This window comes from Corvus kubaryi, unplaced genomic scaffold (genome assembly GCF_017639235.1).
Source record: "Corvus kubaryi isolate FWS band 111438036 unplaced genomic scaffold, C.kubaryi_AGA036_p1.0 37302, whole genome shotgun sequence".
Lineage (NCBI taxonomy): Eukaryota > Metazoa > Chordata > Aves > Passeriformes > Corvidae > Corvus > Corvus kubaryi.
The window spans coordinates 4,780,417-4,794,508 of record NW_024581095.1 but is presented as its reverse complement, the minus strand read 5'-3'; positions in this window follow the sequence as shown (position 1 = coordinate 4,794,508).

Genomic DNA, 14,092 nt, shown 5'->3' with positions numbered 1-14,092 from the left:
CCCCTGGAGAGGGTTTTGCTGAGGTCCTCCCCTCAGGATGTGTGCAAGGCTTGGGAATGCCAATTGCAGTGCATCACAGCCTAGGTTGGAGGGGATCATTTTTAAGCAGGGATGAAAAAACCCAGAGCTGACTGCATTCCACACTGACAAGGGCTGTCAGGGCAGCTGTTTTATGAAACAGGCTGGGATAATGGGACTGTACTGCCCTGAGGTTGGATGCAATCCTCTTTTGCATACTGTAAAGCCTTTTTATTGCTCTTCATTCAGGGGTCCATGTATGCTGTTTCTAAGGGTTCAACATAATCTATTGGAATAAAAAAGGGGGTGAAGTTATAGTAAAATTATCAGAATTAGTGAATACACAAATATTGGGTTGGTTTGTGGTGGTTTTTTTGCTGTTTTTGGGGTTTTTTTTTGTTTTTAATGGGTCTTTCTTCCTTGTTGAGGAGTTAGAGAGATTCTGCCTGGAAATATCCTTCTGAAGCTGGGAGCTTCAGAGATAGGTCAGGAAGAAATCCCTCACCAAGAGACCCTTTCCTCCTTCAGTTCCTCTTTGATAGGCCAAATGGACCTTCTGTGGGAAACCAGAAATGCAAAGAGGCAAAGTGGCTTTCCAGAGGTCACTCCCCAGGTCAGTGGCACAGCCAGTTCTGAGTTAAAGGCTTAATTGACAGTTCTGCTTTAGTGTTTAATTTTGTTCTTATTTCCAGCCCATGCAGCTCTGTCCAAGCAGGCTGGAAGTACCCCAGGCCAGGCTCTTTTCCTCTCTTATCATTTTGTGTGCTGTGACAACCTCAGTATCTCAAGGCCTGTTTTTCTTCCTTTCTCTTGCTCTGTAAAATCTTTCTTAAAATGCTGCCTGGTTTATGAGTGATTTCTCACTCCTCACAACTGGAGAGAGGGGAGATAATTGAAACCAAATGTTTCATTTGTGTTAATAATGAGTGTCATTTTATTTTATGTCGTGCTGTTTCATGCAAGAGCACTTCAAAGTGCAGAGAAGAATAGAGGAGAAGAACATCATAAAAGAGCACTGGAGGCCACATAGTGAGAACTGATCTCAAAAGGAGAACCACTCTCAGTCCAAACCTTGACCACAGTCTCTCCAGAGGAAAAGATTTGAGGAGAGGAAAACATAATGTTGCAGGGCTTTACCTTTCATCAGGAGGGGGTCTTGAGGTGCTCTGAGGTCCCCTGAAGCCTGGCACCTTTGGGAGGAGATAAAGAGTGGCTTAGTCTCTGTGGGGTGAAGATTTCTCCCTCCCTCCTCTGTAAAAGACCTTTCTTGGCACTCCCGTGTTGGTGTGGGCCAGGAAAACCACCCAGCCTGGTGCTGATGAGGTTTGACCTCCCTTCCTTTTAGTGATGGTGGAAATGACCCTGTGTCTCCCTCCCTGCACTGAAGGCATCTCTTGTCTCCCCTCACCACATCCCTGGGTGTGCACACGTGGAGAAATGCCCCCTCCTCCTAAAGCACCCTCAGCTGGGAACCTGGAGGAGCTGAGCTTAGGATCAACCCAGCCCCAAGGCTCCCAGGTTCAGGCCATGATTCCTGGGCCAGTGGTGCTGTGTTATCCTGTCCTCCTGGCACCCCGTGGCAGGTTGTTTGTGGCTTGGCTTCCTGCAGCTGGATTCAAAACACTCCGTGGTTGTGCGCTTCATGTCAGGAATATGAGCTGCCCCTATAAAAATCCAGCTGGGTGGCCATGCCAAATGCTGATCCACTGGCCTTGGTGGAAAGGGTAACACAAAGCCCTGATATAAGCTGCCTGATGAGACTGTGTTTGTAGTTTGGGCCAAACTTAGCCCTACATGATATCTTCATTCAACACAGTTTTAATCACAAGTTTTTACTCTCTTCTCTGTGAATCTTAGCTGATTTTGTATGTGGGGCCATCTGCACTCATTTAATGGGACATTATCCAAAGTTTTCTCATGATTACAGAGGAGAAACACCCCTCACACCATATTTATAGCACACAAACCCCATGCAGAGTCAGCAGAGTAAATTTCCTCCATTTCCTGCTGCCCAGGATTCATCAGGACATCAGAGAATGTCACATCTGTGTCTGTCCTCCCCAAGAAGTGAAGAATGGGGGAAGATCCTATGGGCAAACAGCACACCTGGGTTTTAGGTGCCTGGTGTGAGATAGGCAGGACTTGGTTATTCTCATCACTCTAAACAACAGTTAGCTCAGCCTGCAGCTAAAACACGCAGTGCTGTAGAGTCTTCATTTGATGTGAGGGATAAAATAAAGGCTGTGAATGAAGAACTAGCAGGGGTGACCTGTGCAACCTTCCTCAGGGCTCCTCTCACCTTTTTCTTCATGGCCACATCGAGGCCCTTCATCCATGGCACCATAATGCAACCTGATTTTTTTTTTCCTCTCACTCTCCAGCAGAAGAAACGAAGATGTGCATGCAATTTAACAACCTCATTCATTGCAACATTCACATTTCACCCAGGTTTATTGAAATCTGAGGGACTTTCAGCCTTCTTGCCAGTGCTCTTACAGCTGGAGGCACTCCTGAGGTTTATTGGACAGAAACTTGGCTCCACAAATTCCAATGGCAAAAGCTGCCAGGTTTTCACTGTGTGGTGTAGTGTGGTCCCATGCTCCTCACCGTCCTGGCTATCACAGTGCTATCAGTCACCCACATTAGCAGAGAAAATCTTCATCAACTGGAGCATTGCTGAAAAGCAGAACCCATAATAACATAATGTAACAGCACTTTTATTTTTACAGCTCCTCTAGAGCCAAGGCACTGTATAGCATAATGAAACACTTACACTGAAAAACAGAAGACCCCAAAAGAATAAGAATTAAAATTTAAAATTTTGCATTTGGCCCAGGTTATACAGTCACAGCTTACATTGACTGAAGTCCAGTGGAAGAATGTCATCTGGGATGCCCAAGGAAATGTAACCAAGGGGAAGACACCAGCTGTGGGACACAGGTCTGCCCTAGCAGCTGCGCTGGGTAGTGCTGCATTTCTGGACACTTAACATTTATTTATCTGGTGTATTTGAAGTGTCACCCCAGAACTTCTTATAACTAGACCCTTCAGGAAAAGGTGGGTGTTGGTTTTTTGGGTTGATTGATTCTTTTGTTTTGGTTTTTTGTTTTGGTTTTTTTGTTGTTTTGGGGGTTTTTTGTTTTGTTTTTTGGTTTGGTTTGGTTTGGTTTTTGGTTTTTTTTTTTTTTTTTGATAATAAAGAATTATACCTCAAATTATCAGCATAAGTCTGGGAGCTTGCTGTCTACACCCTTCTGCCTCTCTGCCTGTTTTCCTTTCAACCTGTCGGATGGGCAAACACTGCAAGCCTGCCAGATGTGGTCCGCAGCCTCTGTGTGTGTGTGTCAAAGGAAAGGTTGCCATCAGCTCAAAGGGGTTTGGAGTCCAGCTGATGGAGAAGGGAAGCACAGATGGGGGAAATGAGTGAGGGTGTTTGCACCTTGCAAGATAGCCCCTTGTTGTGTTCATGTCCTAATTACCCCATGTTGTTCAGTGGTTTCAGTTTGTTGCACTTTTCATCGTCCTGAATTCAGACCAGCAACGAACGTACACCATTTGTACCACCCCTACATAACCTTCTCTAGCCAAAATATTTCTTTAGGAGTATTATTTCTTGGCTTAGAAAAATCCTCCTTTTTGTCTTGTTTTGTTTTGAACAAGTGTTTCCCAAAAGTATTTCCCAACTGGATCGTAAAAAAAAAAATCTACATTGCACTGAAAAGACTAATCAATCCCTGCTGTTAAACACTTATATTCTGAAAGCAGAGTTAATGAAATGAATACCATCTAATTAAAGAGATCTTCATAACTGAAGGATCAAACCTTCAGATGGAAGTCATCAGATTTTTTTAGCATGAAGCTCACAGCCCTGTCTGTGTCTTACTGATGAACCTCCATTCCCAAGAAGGACACTTAGGTCAGGAGATGACTTTTGAATAAGAAACCCAAGCCTGACGCTTCAGAAAACCTCTGGGTAGTGGAAACTCTTTGTCCTTACCAGGACTAAGAGCAGGCTGAAGTCCTGCCAAGCTCTTCGTCCGTCTCCCCCTCCCACCAATTGCAACATCTCTGTCTTTGGAGCACCGTGATTGACAACAGGCTCAGTCAGAGCTTAGATCTGCCCCTGGAGCTCGGGGCTGACAGGCACTGCTGCTCTGACAGCCCCTGTTTTGTCACACGCAGCACATGGAGGCACAGCCTGTTGTGCTCCCCTGCTCCCTCACCACTCCAGCCCTGCCTAAAGCAGGCACCCTCCGAGCCAAATTGATGTCGGCACCAGTGGAAATAGCATAAATGGGGAATTCTTCATAGTCTTATATAATTAGGGTAGAGAGTTTTCACTCTGGTGGTTGCCTCCACGCAGACGCGTAGATTCTTGAAACTATTGTTACTGGATTAATTGGAATTATTGTTTGGATTCACTGGAACTATTGTCACTGTTAATGGAATAACATTTAAAGGGTTTATCAGGTGTGACCCACTGAATGTGAGGGAAAGGCATTTTCATCCTGCAGCAGGGAGAAGGAGCACAACTGAGCCGTTGAAGAGAAGCCTGGTAATGCTCTGAGACAAAAAATTTTCCTACAGGATACCTTGTAGGAAGACACTGATTCGATTAAAGCCAGTGCTTTGCAGGACTGTGCCAGGTTCTTTAAAATTTGGTAGGAAAGTTCTGTTTGAAATGATTAGAACTGCTAAAAATTAGCTGAACCTCTTTAAAATTTCATTTAAAAAAAAAAGGGAAAATATTTGGAAAAAAACCCCAAACACTGGAATCGAAGGGAAAAAAAATTCTGTTTTACAACCATCTTTAACCTCTATGTAGGCACAACACTGTCTTAAAATAAATAATAAATCTTACTGATTGAAGAATTGTCTGAGACACATTCAGTCTTCATATTCCAGTGAAGTTTTGTTTAAACTGGAAGTAGACCATTCAGTTTTTTCAACCTCAGCAGGAATACTTCTAGAGCTTAGAATGTGTAGTTAACTTGCATTTGGAGGGCTGTTTCACTTTTGAATACAAGTTCTCAATTGCTCAAGTGGAAGCACACATCTTGGTGCTCAAGTGGTCAATTGAGTGCCTGGGTGGTTCTTGCTAGAATGAATTTGATCCAATATTTAATATTCAATATTTAATATTCAATATTTAATAGTCAATATTTCATATTTCATATTTCATATTTCACAATTCATATTTCACAATTCACATTTCACATTTCATATTTCATATTTCATATTAGAAACCTGGGTAGTATTTTTGGACTTGCTTTAGCACATGCATAACTCGTGGCTGGCGTGCAATTAAGGAGCATTTCTTGAAATAAAAGATAAATAACTGGATCTAAGCATCTTAAGAGCATTCTTAACAAAACCAGAAGCAACTCTTTTGGGGAAAGTGCCAAATTTGTGTTGGCTTTTTGTATTTTGCCAGCCTACAAAGGAGGAAAGGAAAAACTGCATGCTTATTGCCAAAGCATTTAAGAAGATTGCATTTCTCTTTCATCAAATAATAATTTTCTCTGAATATAAGTGCAGTCAATCGGAATAAAAAGGCTTGTACACAAAAGGAGGAAAGCATTACCAGTGTATGAAATACAGATTAATATTAGCAAAAAATAAGAAAAAACCTAAGAAAAACTATGAATAGCAGCACTCCATCTTGGCTGGCTGCTTGACCCCTACCCAGCTTCTCTCTCCTTCACTTCAGTGGGACAGGAGGAAGAAAGAAGATGAAAAACTCTCAAAGTCAAAACACCTGCTTTCACCAGAGTCAAGTTGAAAGCATCATGCTTAAAAATGAGTTAGCAACAAACTGTGGCTGCCCCTGGATCCCTGGAAGTGTCCAAGGCCAGGTTGGACAGGGCTTGAAGCAACCTGGGACAGTGGAAGGTGTCCCTGCCCACAGCAGGGGGATTGGAACGGGAAGAACCTTAGTGTTCCTTCCAACCCAAACCATTCTCTGATTCTCTGAAGCTAGGCTACTGAAGATACAAGGAGAACTTTGCCATGGCATTGTTCTGAATCTTCTTTAGGAGTCTTTGCTCGGAAAGGTTACCTGGCACTTTTCTCAGCTTTCTCTGAGCAGCAAGACAGACTTTCAGGTCTGTGGAAGAGAGGAGGAGACACTGTTCAGGGCACCTTGATGCCTCTGGGCAAGTCCTAGCCTGGGGCAATGCACACATCACAGCCATGTTGTTCAGCACAGTTATTAAGGGATTTCAGATGGGGGGAAATCCTTCAACATAGAGGACCATGGGTTAGGACTCCAGGTTGTGTCATCGATGCATTACTAGAAATTCACCTGTAAAATAGAGCAGTGCTTTTTTTTCATCTTCAGTGCTTTCCTTTTGACAGATGAAGGGTTGAACAACTCATTCAACAACCGGTGAAATCACTTCCCATGCTTTCCAGCCTGCTTTTTACTTCAAATTTTGGCTTCGTAGGGGAATTAGAAAGCTTAAACTTAATTTCTGTGCTTTATAGTGAAACAGCTGTCTCTGAAGTCATGGAAAGTTGTGCTCAGCATATCTCAATCTAGCATTTAAGGAGGCCAGTCACTGCCAAACATATGCCCTGCAGGAAAGGATGCCAAAATTCCAGTTGTTCTCTGTGAATATGCTGGAAACCAGCAGGAACTACTGGGGTGCAGACACGCTGTGGTGGAAATCATCCTGTGAGGACTGGAGTTTGGGCATGGCCCTCAGGCTGGAGTTACTTCAGGTGACCACAGCTGATGGTCACAAGGAAGTGGAGGGGGAATGTTCACCAGTTGAATGGAATGGTTTTGTCAAGGTTCTTCGGGTCTTGGTGGGGGAGAAGCAGTGGGTTCTCTCTTGTTGTTGTTAAGCTGGTCCATCAAATGGGTGACCTTTTCCTGAAGGAAAAAAATGGGTCACTGTAAAAGCTGCTGCTGATAGGTGACAAATCAACTGTGGCCATATCCCTGCCTTGCTGGTCAGTGAGTCACAATTGCAGCCACCCCTAATAGGACCTACTCAAATCAAACTCGAGGGATCCTTCCCCTGGTACTCACCATGAATGTGTCAAAGGATTCTCTCCTTGCTCTCCCTTCCCTGCCCTGCTGGTAACTGATATTTATTGAGATGAGCTGCCTCCACATGTGTTACACATGGCATTTTGAGTCTGTTTGGGGCTGCATGGACAAAAATGTGCCTTGGGTGTCATCCTGAACGACAGAGACTTCCCAAAAGAGATGGATAATCCATCACTGTCCGTGTGAGGGTCCCAATCAGGACTGGAGTGCATTATTTCTAGCAGAATCACGTAAAGAAGATGTGGAGCTGTTAAGGCTGTTGTATCTGAGTGACATGGAAGAATAGATATCACAGGGATTTAAAACTTATTCAATATTAGGGTTGGATCCTAAATATCTTTGGATGTTAGGACAGAGATAAATGTTGAAAGAATTGCCTAAAACCCCATATGGAGGAGGATTAAGGAGACAGTTGTGCAGGTGACACATATGAGGTACTTAAGATCTAAAACCAGTGGGGTAGTTTCAAAGGTTTTTCCAAACAAGGAAAGTCCCACTGTACTGAAAAGGACCTTATTATTTCCAGTTTGTTGACTCTGTGTGTACAAACACAGTGAGAAGATCAGAGAGTATTTCCACTTAGGGGTCCAAGGGATTTCTGAGTCTAAACAAGGTGGACACTATTGCAGTGGAGTGGTGTATTAAACATGGTCTGTTTTAGTTCTCAGCTCAATGGTTAAGGGAGAACTTGCCTTTCCGCTTGCCCTCTCAGTATCTGTTGATACTGAGAGGGAACAGCAGCAGTCACCCAAGAACAAGACAACTGGAAACTTGAATTCCAACTTTAAATTCCAACACATGAGTAGGATAGGTGTTGACAAGACATAATATTGATGTAGCCCTGTGCTCTGCATCAAGCTGTCTGTGTGGAAGCCTTTGATGCTGAGTTTCTTGGGAAGTGTCAGTGCTCTTCCTCACATCTTTCAAAGGAGTAGGCAAAATACCAAAGGGAAAAAATTAAAGGGGAGGAGGAGTAGATGGCAAAAATACACAGACGTTTGTAATATGGTAACAGTTTGGCTAGATTTGTACTGAAGAAAGGAAAAAATCAAGGTTGATTAAAAGATATTATTTATCAGTGGTGATGTTTCCAGTACTGGGAGTGGCTGGAAACATGAGTAAGTGTTTTCAGAGCTCTTTTGCCTCGTACTGTTGATGGTGCCTGCAAAGATTATGCATGTATGAGTTTTCCTTTCTCTGTAGCTGCAGGTGTCTCTGACACAGGATCAGCACCATCCTGCAGGGACCCTGGATGTGTGGGGCTGCTCAGTCCTGCCACAGTGTCAGAGGTAACCATGAGCACCTTCCCCCTCATCCTCTCCTCAAAAACATCACTTCTCAGGAGGGTGGCTGATTGAATTGCTGTTTTTCTTCACAGAAAAGACCAAAAGCACAGAGGGAATGGAATGAGAAGCACAATCCGGCACAGGAGGTTCCTTCTGATACAAACTAACTGCAGGGAGTTCAGGCACAGCACATCCTTTCCAAAGAAGGCCTCTGCCTTGAACTGTCGTGAAGGAGGTGACAGCCAGCCTGTGCCACTCTGTGGTGACATGGGTGAGGTCAGCATGGCCATTGCAGTCCTCCATAATCCCCGTGCCTCAGTTTCCCTGGTGCAATGCGAGAGTGCTGGCACTGACTCTTCATTAAAAAAGGGGAGAAAAAAATTTAAGCAATCACATTTTGGATGCTATGTGGAGCTGGAGGTGGAAAGCTGTTTAATAACATGTGGCAGCTAAGAAGTTTCACAACAAAATCAGGGAAAGGGAGGGAGTGGGGCAGTTTTTTGTGTATCAGCAGTTTGGATCTGTTTTGATATTAATAATCTGGAACCACTGTTTTCTTACTATTATTACTGGCATTATTTATCGCTATCTGATTAAATTAATGAAGAGCCTGCTGGCTCCTGATTTGGAGCAGGTGTTCCACATCCTCCCCTTTGGCAGGCAGTACCTGTGCTTAGCTCCAGGCTCCACAGCAGCCTCTTGGACAGTGGGGGTAATTAGGTGCTGCTGGGATTCACCCTGCAGGAGCACAGGCTGGTGTATTCTCTCTGACCAGCTATACCCATTGCCTGTGGATGCAGGAAGGGCACTGCAGGGACAATGGTACAACTGTGGGGAAAAATCTGCTTCTAAATCAGCCTCCCAGCACTTTCCTGAGACCAGCTTGGCACAGCTCAGTGCCTGTGTTGGGGAGCCCTGAGGCATTGCTTCTTCTTTCTTAGTCTTTTAATACACAACAAATTAAATTGGGATTAATGAAACACAGGAAGAAGAGGCAGCACCACCTCACCAACCCGCACCACACCCCAAAACCATGAAGGCATCCGTGAGGATATTCCACAAAGCCGTGGCACTCGCTCTGCGTGCAGCCTGATCCTGCCAGGGAGCCCAAGGGAATATCCTATCACTTCCTGCTGCTGCCTTTGGCAGGGATGGCACTGGCAGCAGGTGTTCAGACCTGTTCAGCAGCAGCACGGAGATCCCACAAGTCTGGTGAGTTGGCTGAAGGTGTCTCCCAGGCCCAGAAGGTATTTCCAAGGAGTGCTTTGTGTTGGGACAGCAAGACTTTGTGCAGTGCAGAGAACGGTATCACTGCTGTGACCATGGGGTATGTGCCCAAACAGCAGCATGTCTGTCCATGTGTAAAACTGCAGAGGACTGAAGGAAAAAAAGTAGAAAATGATTGGCAAGGCTGCAGCAGATATGGGTGAGGAACAAGAGGAGCTGAGCAGGGCACAGGCTAGGACAGATCTGAACACCAGTAAGGGGAAGCAGAAGCACCAGGGCATTGTCTAATGCTCCTTCATCCCAGTACCTGCACCATATGGGTGGGGACGGTTCCACTGAGGACATATTTTGCAGGACAGGTAGAGCGGAACCGGCCTGAGGGATTCAGCCTCAAATAGCAAAACACCTCCAGTATTCCCAAAGGTTTGCAAATGCTGCTGCCAGCCTTTGCCATCGCACTCAGTCTTGCCCAAGACAGACGTGAGAGCTAAGACCCTGCAGCATTTGCAAGCCTTTGTTTACATACTCCAAGATTTAAGCACTTGCAATTTTGTGGCCTGCCCCACACACCCTAAAAACTTGTCTTTAGCAGTTATCTCTGGACTTGAAACTCCTGTAAAAACAAAAACAACTGGTTTTGGCCACTCTGCCAAACGGTCTCTCTCCATAAAAAGGAGACTGATTTTTCTCTCTGGGTATGGTGAAAGGTTACATCAATATTTAGTTTGAACTTTCCTGAGATCAGGAATTTATTCTTGCTAACTCTCTCAGCATGTGCGTGTGTACATGGAAAGTACCTTGAAAGTGAGTCAGCATTACTCAAAGTGAATCACTGGTCACTGTTTCTCTGGGACATTCATTCAGTGTTGCACGCAAGATTTCTCTCCCTTCCAAGCCAGGATGGGATTATTTGTGCTGCTTCCAGGCTGCTGTAGACATTAAAGCACTGGTTTAGAAACCAAACAAAGGACTATCTCATACACACTGGCACCCTGAGGCGAGCCTTGATGATGGACCACTACTCCAGCAGTAGATGAGAAATAGAAAAGTTGTTTTAATCTCCCCTCCATCTGCGCTTGCCTACAGCAGAGCACCACAGAAATGTTTGGTGCCTCGTGAAGCAGCAGCATTTCTCGGGACCCAAAGTGTCAGAGTTGTGACCTCTCCCCCTGCCTTTAGATGAGGCACTCCAGTTTCCAGGGCTTTTAGACTGAATTTGGAGGGCACCTAAGAGGCGGAGAGGAAAGAGAAAGATCTGCATAGCAAGGGCTTTGGAGAAGCAGGTTTAATCTCTTACATACCGTTTACTTCAGATTCAATCCTCGGGGCACATTGTGGTATGCACGGATAAATTTCTGATCTTCTAGGTAAGTTATTATTGTCAGGAATTATTTCAAAGTGTGTATTTTGTCCATCAGCCACTTTACCCAGTTCATCCCATGGACACAGGAGCTGTAAGCCCTTATTTTTAACAGCTGCCCATACAGCAGTGGGGGAGGCATTTTATTCCCATTTCAAGAAACCATAGCCTTTCATTCCCATCAGATACCAACTCTCACGATGAGCTCTTGGTGAGGATCTGTGTCTTCCTTTCATCAGTCTCTTCCCTCTCCAAGGAGTGGTGACACTGCTGTGTCCCATGTTTGCAGCCAGTAATGCCACACCATCTCTCCCTCAGCTGTGGTATACCCTCCCAAAAACAGCCAGGTTGTCTCTGCTGCATGGTGACACCTCAATTGTCCCCAGAGGGAGGCCCAGCATGGTACTTTAACTACATGGAAGGAAGGAGGCCATGACTTGCCTCATCCACAAGGCTTCTGGGCCTCCTAGGACTTGACACAGGTGGCGATATCTCCTTGGTGCCACTTCTCTGTTCCCATGACAGAGTCCAGCTCTTCTTGAGATAAAGTGTGTTCCCTGCATGTGTCTAGTGAGATAACTGGTGTTGCAATCTTTCTCCTCAGGCCTCAGAGCACATCTGTAATGGCAGAGCTGACCTTGATGTGAAGCTGCTTCTTGCCTCATCCTGTTTCCTTAAAACAGAAGTGTGGAAGAAACCCCAAATTTGGTTTACTTTGTCGGACAGAAGTGACCCTATTTCATGGAGAGCAACTGAAAAGCATGAGGTTTTGTGTACTTTCAGTTTCTCCAAGCAGTTCCACATTCAGTATGAATGCAGGAAAGCACATTTGTGCTCAGTGTGTGCTCAAGGGAAGGTCTCAATGTGGGTCTGCTGGTCTGGCAAGCCAGGACACAGGCCACGGGCTGCTTCCTCCAGCTCAGGTCAGCCTCAGTGGCTCTGCTGCACTGCCCTCTACTCCAAGATGGATGGGACACATGGCAGTGCTGGTGGAGGGCAGTGCCTCCTCCGGACCATCTACTTAAATAAAGTTTGTTGAGTCAGTCCTGAGGTTTCAACTCCTTCAAAAGGTGGATGCAGCTGAGGATGGAGCCAGGGGGTTGGAGGGAGGATTCAGCTGAGGCTGGATGAGGTGGGTGGTGAGGGATATTGCCTTCACAAGCTGGGCTGTTTCTTTTCTTTTTGCCCCCAACAAGAGGCTCTTGGGCTCTCTTGAGAGCTGGAGTGGTTCTACGTGCCTGGTGCCAGGTGAGAAGGAGAGGCACCCAGGGAATCTGCGGAGCTCAGTGCAGCCAGCAAGGAGAGGGCAAGGAAAAGCCCTGCTGGGGAGGAGCTTGGGGAAAAAAAAAAGAAAAAAGAGAGAGAGGCAAGCAAACAGTTAAAGCATGGATGAGAACGCTGGCATTTACAAATGACTTGGCATCGCATCCGCTGCTGGATGCGGTAACTGACACAGAGTTTCCAGCAGCCTCACGTGTCCCAAGGAGAGTGGTGAGTATGCCCAAGATGCCTGTTGCCTTAGTCACTTCACTTCCGGAGAAAAGACAACATCCTTTACAAAGATTTTTCTTGGTTTTTTTTTTTTAATTTCTTGTTAAAGAAACCGATTCTCTGTGGGCCGTGAAGGGCCTACACCTACTGGAGTGGTGCTGGGACAGCATATCTGCACTGTGTGGAGAAAGGCAAGGGGAAATTGGAGATTATATCCCATAGCATTTGGAAATTCAGCATGCAGATGAGTTGTTGAAAAATTTATATTCCTGGTATTGCATACGGGGTGGTATCAAACACTGTTTTCTCTTGTGTTTTGCTGAAGGGAAAAAAAGCCTGCTTTGTGCTTCTGAAAGCAAAAGCAACTCCATCATCATCACAGGATCATCCTGGACACTATGTTTTTGTGTAATAAAATTGCATGAAATTGTTTCCTCCACACACACTGATTGCAAAATTCCTTGGATGCAAAGGCAGCCACAGATTTAACAGTCCAGAAACTTTATCAGCTGAGGTTGTGAGAGCAGAGAAAGGGAGAAATCCAGATGATCCTTTAAAGGTGAAGACAGTGTGGGAGGAGGCACTGAGAAAATCTTGGTCCACCTGGGAATAGGTTTAAATTAGATTAAAGTAAAAGCCTATAATAAACCTGAAAGCCAGGTACCTAAATCCCACTCGGAATCAGGTTTTTGATGGCTGAGGAGCAAAGAGAAAGTTAAACCAACCACAGAACCACAATTTTGTGGCACAAGATCCCATATAGTCTTTGACAGCCATCCAGTCTTAAAACATCTGAGGAGGTGGGTGTAGAATTTAGAGGAGAATAGGCTCTCCAGTGAAGGATGCAGCTCTTTTCACCTGTGCAATCCTCTTAAAAAGTTAATTTACTACTTTCTTGTCAATCTTTTAATGGATATGTTATTAGATAAATGAATAATTATTTCAATTTTTAGCCAATACTAGTAGCTAAGCTATTTTTTTTTAATATTAACTTACAGATTTCCTTTCTTTCCAGTAGGCAGAAAACAAGAGAAATGCTTGACCACTGACATCTTTGCTATAAAATGTTATCAAATGTGTTTGCCAGCTCCCAAATCTTAACATTCCTGAGGTTATCTTCATCAGGTCATGAGGTGAGGGGCAACTCTTGTGTTTTCCAGTGCTTCCACAATCCAGTTTTAAATTCAGTGAAAGCAGTGGAATTCACACCGTGTCTCCCCAGCAGATATTCCACAGAGTGATACGACTTCGTGGTGCTTTCTTCAGATGCTGTGAAGTTGTGTCAAGGACATTGCAATCATATTTCAAGGTTCTGACTGGGAATTTGGAAGCTGATGACAACTTCGTGTTGCTTTGCTTGGCTTGTTTCTGTCTCTGGTTTTCCAGCATCTCACCAGAACATTAATTCTACAGTGTTTGCAGTTATGTTCAGAATGCACAGCTCTGTTGATATAAGAACCATCTGACAAAAGTTGGGGTTTTTTTTTTCCATTGGACAAAACTATTTAAAGCATTTTAAGTTTTGTCAAGACCATTATTATTTTCCTTTCTTCTCTCACATTTTTTTTTAAATTTGAAGACAGATGAAAGAAAAAGGTTACATTTGTTTTCTTTAAGTTTCTGACCAAAAAAATCAACAAATTATTGAACGTA